We start from the raw sequence: 10,199 nt of genomic DNA on the forward strand, positions 1-10,199 counted from the left end.
TTGCTTTTCCTCCTTATTCCCCAATTCAGAGGCACCAGCCGTCTCATCTGCCTTTGTCTCCTGCTCTCTCCTTCTCTCCTCCCACTGGGCCGATGGCGTCCTCATTATCAGGGGCTTATTCATTCATTATTCACCACCGGGGTTGCAAAACGGCCCATCTGGCACGATTGCAGCACAGCTCGGTGTCCGGGGAGAGAACCTGCTATTGAATTATTCAGAATTGCTCAGATGCCCCCTGCCATATCAATACGCAGAGGGAGACACCAATGTATCACTGTCATGATCCCACTTTCTAATCCTATACAATCTGCACACACACACACACACACACACACACACCTGGGTCTTATCAGGCTGCGTCACTCTGGGCCTTATCAGGCTTCAAACACAGAATCTAAGAATCTTGGCTCCTTTGATCGATCAATAATCTTTATCGATCGATAAATAGCAGTCCTTTGAGAGATTATTTTTCCAGAGGATTCTCAGAAAATATAACCTCTGCTGTTCTCTCTTCATCAGGTCTTTACTGTTTTCTCCCCAGGTTAGGTCATCTCTCAACTCCATTCCCAGAAATCGAGGAACACAGAAATTAGGGTTGCCATACGTCCTGGAATTCCCGAACACGTCCTCTTTCAGGAGTCCTACATGCCCATCTGGGGGGAATTTTACATTTTAAAGCAGATGTTCTGGATTTGGGGTTTAAATTTTGTGTGTGTATGCATGGACAGCTCTGGTTCAGGCTCGGGCAGAGGGCCTAATGGGCGATTGCCCTAAAAAAGCTCGACAACTTTTTGTTTCCGGATTTTTACCTCTTGAAAATATGGCAACCCTAGGAAATCATCTCTTGTTCATTTCTTACACACACTAAACTTTTAAAGCACATTTGAGAAACATTTCCCCCGTCAAAGAATTCTGGGCACTGTAGTTTGTTAAGAGCTGCAGGGAACTGTAGCGCTGTGAGAGTTAAACTATACAGGACCCAGAAGCCTTTGAGCAAAATAATGTGCTTTGTCCACAGACAGCTTTTCCGGGTCATGTGGCCATCAGAACTAAACTGCTTCTGGCGTAACGGAACACTGTGACAGAAGCCAGAGTGCATGGAAATGCCATTTACCTTCCCATTGCAGTGGTACCTATTTATCTACTTGCGCTGGTATGCTTTTGAGCTGCTAGGTTGGCAGGAGCTGGGACAGAGCAATGGGAGATCACCCCATCGTGGGGAATCAAACCGCCAACCTTCCAATCGGCAAGCCCAAGAGGCTCAGTGATTTAGACCACAGCGCCACCCGCGTCCCTTTTGTCAATACTGTATTATCAGACGCCAGCCCCCACCCTTTCTCCATCCAGATGTTGCAGGGGTGGACAATACAATGTGCAAGGGGAGGAACCATAGAGACAATAGCAGCTGTTTGGGCAAGTACTGTAGAAAGGCAGAAGGGCTAAACACCGTCACACTTGGTGCCTGCTGATATTGACAATTCATTCCACCAACCCCCCTCTGTTTCACCATGAGGGACGGGGACCAGATATGAAGACAAGGGCAGTAGGGTGAACAAGTACAATAGAAAGGGCTGGAGGGCCTTTTCAGTAGTGGTTTCCCATCTGTGGAAGGCTGTTTGTGGTGAAGCCTTCTTGGCAATTTTGCTGCTATCTTTTCAGCACCGGAATTACCTTTTTTGATAGCTGGTTTTGTGCTGCGCAATCATGCTGCCTGTGACCATTATGGTGTGTGCGTGCTTTTCTCTCTGTATGTATGCGTGTTTGAATCATAGGTTACTGTATGATAACTTCAATGTTTTATATGAATTTTAATGGTATGATATATTTAGGTTGTTAAATGTAAGTAGCTTGGACACCGTGAAGACTACAGAATCTAACTAACAGCATACTGTCCAACTTTTTCTGATCGGAAACCGGGTCTTCTGGGGCATGCTCGCAGGCGAATCACGTGACCCACGCCATGCTCTCAACCTCCCCCCCCCCGTGCTTTTTTTTTGAGGCACGGTCTCACGTGGCACCCCAAAACACACCTTTGGGGGTGATGCATGAGATCGTGGCCCCAGAAAAGGCGCTTTTGTGGGGACAACAGCAGAGCACGAAAGAGTACAAGATACCCAAAATGGCTACCACAACCTCAAGCAAAAAAAAACCACAGGCTGTCCTGTTTTTTCCAGGGCAGTTTCGTAATTATGAAACAGTAATAGTGTTCAAAGCTATCCCCCATCGCTTTCCCAAAAGGAAACAGTAGGGACAGCAATTTTCAAGGTTAGATACTAGAAAACAACAACCTTCCTTAGAGCCAGTGAAGTGGGAACTAATCAGCCATGGCTCTCTCGGCTCCTGGAGAGCCCTGGTGTCCTGCAAGGCCCTCAGAAACAGGATGAAAACGGCCATGCAACTTGGGAGGAGGGATTGGGGAGATATCTACAAAGAACGACTCTGAAATATTTCACCCCAAGGTGTGAAATGTTGCAGTATCTCTCTCTTGCCCAAAACATATAGCCGCTAATCGAATCACACAGTTTTGCGGATGGGCCTGTGGCCATAAGCAACAAAGGAAGGTGATGGGAGAAAGCCTGACCAGAAACCCTTTGCATGCTGGGTAATGATGGGCAGGCACAAAGGGATATTGTTTTCCGCTCCCTCAGGAAGAAGTGTGGTGCCCAGCTGATAAAAAGGTGCTGGGGCTATGAGCTTTGGTTAATCTGTGTTTTTAAAAAAGAGCTGAAACCTTCCTTGCAAGTCTCCTGGCTGTGTTTTGTACCAGGTGGGGTAACCAGGGCAGTCATATGCTATTTTTCTTTTTTTAAAAAAATGTTTAGGCGTACTCTCCTTTTACTCAAGAAAATCAACATTTTATAGTTCAAAATCGTGGAAAATGAATACAGTAAATGGACAAAAAATCAAATCTATGCTTCCAGGAGTCACAAGAAAGCTGCAGAGATAGTGCAGGATAGTGCACACCCTGGAAATTATCTCTTTCAGTTTCTGCCTTCTGGAAGAAGGTACAGGGTTATAAAGTCTAGGACTAGCCACCTAAGAAACAGTTTCTATCCAAATGCGACTTTGGTTTTAAACACAGTGTAAGGTAGTCTCTATGGGAGTATATTGTATATAATTATGGGGTATCAGAGTTTCTAGGGGGGGTTAACCAGGCTGGGATGGCTGGGATAGCAGACTTGTTGGTTTCTGAATGTCTGATGTAGATTTTTTCCAATTTTGTTGTTCTGTATGGGACAATGACAATAAAGATTATTGTATTGTATCATATTCACAAAATGTTTAGGGTATGTGTACCCCTGCATCCCCTCAGGGAAAAAAGCACTGGTCATCTGTAAACTACAGACTGGAAGCAGTCAACAAACCATTCCCTGTCTCTGAAGAACCTGCAGCCCTGTCATGGGTTATCAGCAGCCTCACCAGACTAGATTTCCCATAATTCTTTAGGAGAAGCCATGACAGTTAAGCTAGCAATAGTTTCTTGGTGCTGTTACCTCCATATCAGAATCTCACCTCAACAAGGAAGGGTTGGTGAATCTGAGGCACTCCTTTGTCAATATTCCTGGTCCATGATATCCCTAATTTCCCCACAGACCAACTGTGACAGGAGAGTGGGACCACTCACCTGTCAATAACCTTACATTATAATGATGTTTGGTCATTCCCATCTGCTGAAATCTAAAGGAGGTCACTGTAACTGTCAATCAGCTGATTGGCGGTTAAAGGGAGCCTCTTTGAAGTCCATCTGGAGGAAGCAGTTTAGATTCAAAGCACTCCCTCAAAGAGGAACATTTTGTCCTCTGCATATGTCACAGTCCTTTAACATTGATTCGGGGAAAGCAGATAACAAATGAATCAAACTGCCACTTAAAAAACTAACAAATTATTCAGTTTTTCATCACACACAGATCAAGTGAACCCTAGTCCACAAAAGCTTATGCCATAATATGCCTGAAGGAGCATCTTCACCCCCATCACTCAGCCCAGACACTGAGGTCCAGAACCAAGGGCCTTCTCGCAGTTCCCTCACTGCGAGAAGCGAGGTTACAGGGAACCAGGCAGAGGGTCTTCTCGGTGGTGGCGCCCTCCCTGTGGAACTTCTGATTTCAAATAAACAAACAAACAACTATCTGACTTTTAGAAGACATCTGGAGGCAGCCCTGTACTGGGAACTTTTTAACATTTTATGTTTTATCGTGTTTTTTATATTCTGTTGGGAGCCGCCCAGAGTGGCTGGGGAAACCCAGCCAGATGGATGAGGAATAAATAATAAATATATTATTATTAATAATAATAATAATTTGATTTTTTTAAAGTGCCTCAAGGCTCTTTACAGCAAGATGCCCTTACTGCAACAGATGTTACTAACATGGGGACATGGAAGTGAAATAATAAATACTGCATCTCCATGCATGAGAGAAAACGGGTGGAAAATACAATGGCCGATCCAGATCGTCGCTGATTCTCTGCTTTGGTTTCCTTCTCCCTTCCTTTCCATGGGATTTTCTACAGTCTCAACATTTTCTGTTGACGCTCCATTTGCCTTTGGCCCGATAAGCACACAAAGATTAAAGGAAGCCTGCCTCTGCGATGCAAGGCTGCAGGGTCTTATCTCTTGCTGGGAGAGAGAGAGAGGTCACTCTTGCAGATGACATGTTTATTGAGCATTTCACCTTGATTCCCAGGAGCTTTTTCCTCGCTTGCCCCTCCACCAGCAACAACCCAGGTCCTCTTTCAGAAGACGCACTTCCCAAACCCTTCTCCTCCTAACATTTTGGGAGCTGCAGCAAGCCACAAAATGCCACACATACGCCGACCATAAGAAAAAAGGAGTGAGTGAATATCTACATCAGGAAGAAGGGCGGGGGGGAGATCTACACTTGCAACAAGGAGGCAGTGAAGAGCTACATCGGGAATAGAATAATAGAATCATTGTAGAGTTCAAAGGGACCCCAAGGGTCATCTAGTCCAACCCCCTGCAATTCAGGAATCTCAACTAAAGCAGCCATGACAGGTGGCCATCCAACCTCTGCTTAAAAACCTCCAAGGAAGGAGAGGCCACAACCTCCGGAGTGAGTCCCTTCCACTGTGAAACATCTCTTAGTGTCACAAAGTTTGATGTTTGATCAGAATCTCCTTTATTGTAATTTGAAGCCATTGGTTCAAGTCCTACCCTCCGGAGCGGGAGAAAACAAGCTTGCTCCATCCTACACCATGTGACAGCCCTTTAGATATCTGAAGATGGCTATCGTATCTCCTCTCAGCTTCCTCTTTCCCAGGCTAGGCAAACCCGATTCCCTCAACCGTTCCTCATAAGGCTTGGTTTCCAAACACTGGGTCATCTTGGTCACCCTCCTCTGCACTCGTTCCAGCTTGTCAACAAACATCTTAAATTGTGGCGCCCAGAAGTGGACACAGGGAGGGAATTGGAGGTGTTATGTACTGAGCTGAATCCTAGAACAATAGGATCCAGAATGCAGCAGTCTGATTGGTTCGCAGAAGCCACCCAATCCAGTTCCAGGTGGAAGTGAATCAGTGACCTGATTGGCCTGCAAGAGCAGCCAATCAGGCTTCTGGATGAAGTGAATCCGCAACCTGATTGGCCTACAGGAGCAGCCCGGAATTAGCCAATCACGCGGGGCCCATTGTGTAAATAATGTAGATGTAGCTAGATGTTTGGGGGAAAGTTTCATTCGTAGCTACTATGAGCTGAATAAAGAGCAAGAAATTCACACTCGACTCCGAGTATATTTCAGGATCAATCTTGCCGGATGTTGAAGTGGGAATCAAAGGGGGAAAGGGACCTGCTCTGAATCATACCGAGCGAGTGCAGACCCCAAGAGACCCCAGAGCTTAGCCCAACACACCATTTCCTCCCTAAGAGTGGCAGGAGACTAGCAGCGCCTCCTATTCTGCAAGATGAGGCATGGAGACGGCAGATCTGGCCTCCAAGAAGCAGCAGCACCAGCAGTGGTCAATGCATTCCTTGCAGGCTGGATCTGCTGCCCCTGTGAATCCTGTCGCCTGAGGCAGTCGCCTCACCTTGCCTCCTGGGTGGGCCGGCCCTGCCGAACCACCCAGGCACCGCTCTCCCTTCCCTAAGGAAGCCAACAGCCCTGACTACGAAGTCTCCACAGCCACCTATCAGGAATGGACTGCGGGGATTTGCGGGGGAGAAAAAGATGGCTGAGACATGACCTAATGTGTCTTTTCCAGCCATGACCTTCGCATCTTCAAATGCAAACAAGAAACCAGAGAGAGCTAATAATACGCAGCTAGGCTTGCCTGGAGTAAACAGTCCGCTGCCCTGGCTGGGGAAGCAAGGAGCTCGGGTGACACCCGCCTGGAGCCAGCGTGCACAGCCAAGAATGCGCCGAGGACGGGGATAATGTTACTGGGCTGCTGCTGTCCTAAGCGAGTCGCCCGTGTTCCTCCATCCCAATGCACTGAGCAGTGTGCGGACAATTTGCAGCAGGAGAGAGGCGCTGGGGATGAAGTTTGCCCCCAAATGAGACAGTCCCTTTGGAGCAGGCATAGGCAAACTCGGCCCTCCAGATGTTTTGGGACTACAACTCCCATCATCCCTAGCTAACAAGACCAGTGGTCAGGGATGATGGGAGTTGTAGTCCCAAAACATCTGGAGGGCCAAGTTTGCCTATGCCTGCTTTGGAGCCTCTGTTTATAAGGGGATTGGACAAAGCCCTAGAAGCAACCTCGGCCAATGGTAAATGCTAAATGGAGACTCCATGTTCAGCAGCAGTGACTGGTGTTCAGATCTCCACATTTCCAAATCGGTTTGCAACTTCCTGTTTCTAAGTCCTCATGAAAATTCACCGGCATTTTAATGCAGATCGCTCCCCAATACGCTATTTTATTTTCATTAATTTTCAGTTAAGGCGGGTCATGTACACATTTTTGTCTGCAGCTCTCCCCCAATCTGCACATTTCTGCAAAGCAACCTTTGCTAATTAAACATATTTTATTACGCAGGTTCTATTTTCACTAATAGTTTGCATTTTTGGTCACACTTTCCCCGAATGTATGCATTTTTATACACATTACTTGGCTAGAAAACTGCATCGCAAGATTCGGAGAAGGGCGTATCTTGGAGGACGGTTGTGTTTCAGTTCACTCATTGTTTCAGAAAGTGCGAATTAGGCAGGTTCTCCATTTTATGAAAACTGAATCTAATTCTGGGTCCTATTTAAGGTGCTCAAACTAGTGTCTAAAGCATCAAATGACTTCGACCCCAAAAATCTGAAAGACCGCCTCCTGAGTGTTAAGATCAGTAGAGGGGGGCCTTCTTGGTAGTTCTGCAGAAGTTGGGGAGACGACAGGAGAGGGCAATGTCTGTGATACCCCCTAAAGTTGTGGAATTCCCTCCCTACAGGGGCCCGTCTGGCTTCTTCACTGCCCAGCTTTTGGCAAATGCTGAAGACTCACCTCTTTACTCTTTGACAGCTGTGTTTTCAGAGTCTACCCAGTTCCTGTGCCAGTAATCCGTTTTTAATTCTGAATTTATATTGTCGCAACCTGCCTTGTATTGCTCTTTTTGTTAAAACTGTTAGCTCTACATCAGACTGATTCTACAAGACCAAAGCTGAACTCTGCAGCTTGCTTATGTCGTGCCTTGGGACCTGCTGGTAGAAGGGCAGGTAATAAATTTTAAAACAATATTTTCTGCTGATGCCCCCTCACCTTAGGTGTTCCTTTGACCCACTGTTATCACCCACAGCCAGGCCTTCAGCCTTTGCTCCTTGTCTGCCCAGTATTGATATGGAGGGAAATTAAAGCATTGGTGTTATGTACTGAGCTGAATCCTAGCACAATAGGATCCAGAAAGCAGCAGTCTGATTGGTCCGCAGGAGCCACCCGATCCAGCTCCAGGTGGAAGTGAATCAGCGACCTGATTGGCCTGCAGGAGCAACCTGTAATTAGCCAATCACGCGGGGCCCATTGTGTAAATAATGTATATATAGCTAGACGTTTAGGGGAACGTTTCATTCATTGCTACTACAAGCTGAATAAAGAGCATGAAATTCACACTCAACTCTGAGAATATTTCAGTTGGTTTTTCTCTTGCTACACCTCAAGCTACCCTGTTATAAGTCCCTGTAGCTGGGGTGTCTCTGCTGTCCAGAGTTTTCTGACTGCTGCTTGATGGAGAATGTCCCAGAAATGGACGGCCGCTCACAACCCAGCTCCAAGAGGAAGTGGTGGACTTCAGAATATGTGCAAAATATATTACTTCCACCTCTAAGGCTGCATACATGCAATGCATTTAAAGAACAAGACTTCCCTCCAGGAATCCTGGGAACTTTACCTCTTGCAAAGCTGTAATCCCCAGGGCTCTTAGCAAACTACATTTCCCAGGATTCTTTGGGAGGGGGAGTCATGTGCCTTAAATGCACAGTGTGTATGCTGCCTAATTTAACTGTGTGCTTTGTGTGTTGCCCTTCTTGTTAAAACTGTTAGCTCTACATCAGACTGATTCTGCAAGATCAAAGCTGAATTCTGCAGCTTGCTTATGTCATGCAAATTCAGCAGGCAAAGACGACATGATTTATTCCACTTCTGGAAATTACAGGGAGAGACAAAAGTGCTGTAAAGGACTGAAACGAAACAGAAATCTCTGACTACGGGGAAACCTTGGCGCACACAACGGAGGGAGACTCTCAAATTATCTAAGAAACAGACAAAACAAACTACTGGATATAACGAGACAAAAAACCTAAGGTACAAATCACGTATTTAAGAGCACAGAGATGTAGTTTACAGATTTTTAAACAGCCACAAGACAATAAGTGATGCAATATAATTCAAAAGTGTACTGTGCTGCCCAGGTCTCAACATCTGGAGAAATCTTAAGTGTTTTAACATTTTCAGGGCACTCCAGTTGTGAGATAACGTGGAGCAGCCTTTCAGCCAAAGATCTATATGGGAAAGGTCTTGTCCTTGTGCATCTCACAACAAGCATCTCACGACAAGTGTTTTGTTTCCATTGTTCCGGAAGAATGACTAAAAGGCTCCAAAAATGTAAAACATGCACTAACACACAGTAGAGGGGGAGGCAGTTATCTCAGACAGAAATCTTACAAGTGGGCCCTGACACAAAATGTTGCCCTTTGAAAGCCGTTCCAGATTCCAGACTCTGCAGTCAGTCAACATGTCAGCGGCTGTTGAACACACACACACACACACACACACACACACACACACACACCCCTTGTTGCTCCCAGGCAGGAACTTAATATTGCAAGTGGACTGCTAGAAGCAGGCTTATTCTACGATCAGATTTTCTGCAGGAAGGGTAAATTTGGGTTGAATGGGGGTGGCGGATACAAGCGAGCATTTTGGTGCCATGACATCAGGTGGAGGCTGAGAGAAAACTTTTGTTTCACGGGCTGGGAGTCGCAGTTTTGTTTCAGATTTTTTAATTAAGTGGCTTATAATTTTCTTATTGCATTATACTTTATCCTAATGCTGCCTTATTTTATTTCTTGGTTCAGGAGCTGCTCAGAGAGCTTCTGTTAAGGGCTGTGTGAATCTAGGATGTAGTTTGCCCTCCCCACTCCACACTAGCTCTTAGAAATCCCTGTTTCCTGGCAAAACTCTGCTGCCAGGCCTGTTAGCAAATAATGTGGCACTTTTCCCTATTCTTTACTAGTTACCCTTGACTACAGTAGTTGCCTCCTCCTTTTCTTCTTTTTCTGAGATCCCTGTTTCCGTCTTTGGATAAGAGGCCCCCTTTTTTTTTTTAAGGGGCAGACTTGTACATTAAAGTGCAGCCCAAATATATTTACAGGCGTCTCCCATAAGCGTGAAATCACATATATCATCTCAAAAGCCTGTAAGCACTCTCTAAACTTCTGGAAGCCCTAGAAAAACCCTTTTAAAAACAAACAAACCGAAAGCACTTACCAGACCGGCATGAACTATGGCAATGGTGGCTCTCGGTTTTCCTCTGCCAAAAATCCACAAAAATCTGTCCAACTCCACCACGATTGCTCCCACCAAACCTCTTTTCTCAACTCCCAACTCTCCACAGGCCTCAGAGGTCAGTGCAAAGGCTCCTGGGATTGCTAGCTGCTTCTCTGCTCTTATCATGCCATTTTTTGTGCTTTTCATGCCTTTCCACAGTTGAAATCGATTTCTTAAATTATTTCCCGGTGCCACTCGCCCGCCTTCTGCATGTACCA

At 45.9% G+C, this 10,199-nt stretch overlaps 1 protein-coding gene across 1 annotated transcript in view; it reads right to left on the reverse strand.

Moving 5' to 3' along the window:
• The window catches only part of DDR1 (discoidin domain receptor tyrosine kinase 1), a 106,966-nt gene extending 97,022 nt beyond the window's left edge, over positions 1–9,944 (reverse strand). Inside the window, exon 1 of the mRNA XM_053378645.1 lies at positions 9,922–9,944. The gene's annotated coding sequence lies outside the window, so the exon portion shown is untranslated. The remainder of the gene's footprint in view (positions 1–9,921) is intronic.
• Between the last annotated feature and the right edge of the window lie 255 nt (positions 9,945–10,199).

The sequence above is a fragment of the Podarcis raffonei genome, chromosome 2 (assembly GCF_027172205.1).
Source record: "Podarcis raffonei isolate rPodRaf1 chromosome 2, rPodRaf1.pri, whole genome shotgun sequence".
Lineage (NCBI taxonomy): Eukaryota > Metazoa > Chordata > Lepidosauria > Squamata > Lacertidae > Podarcis > Podarcis raffonei.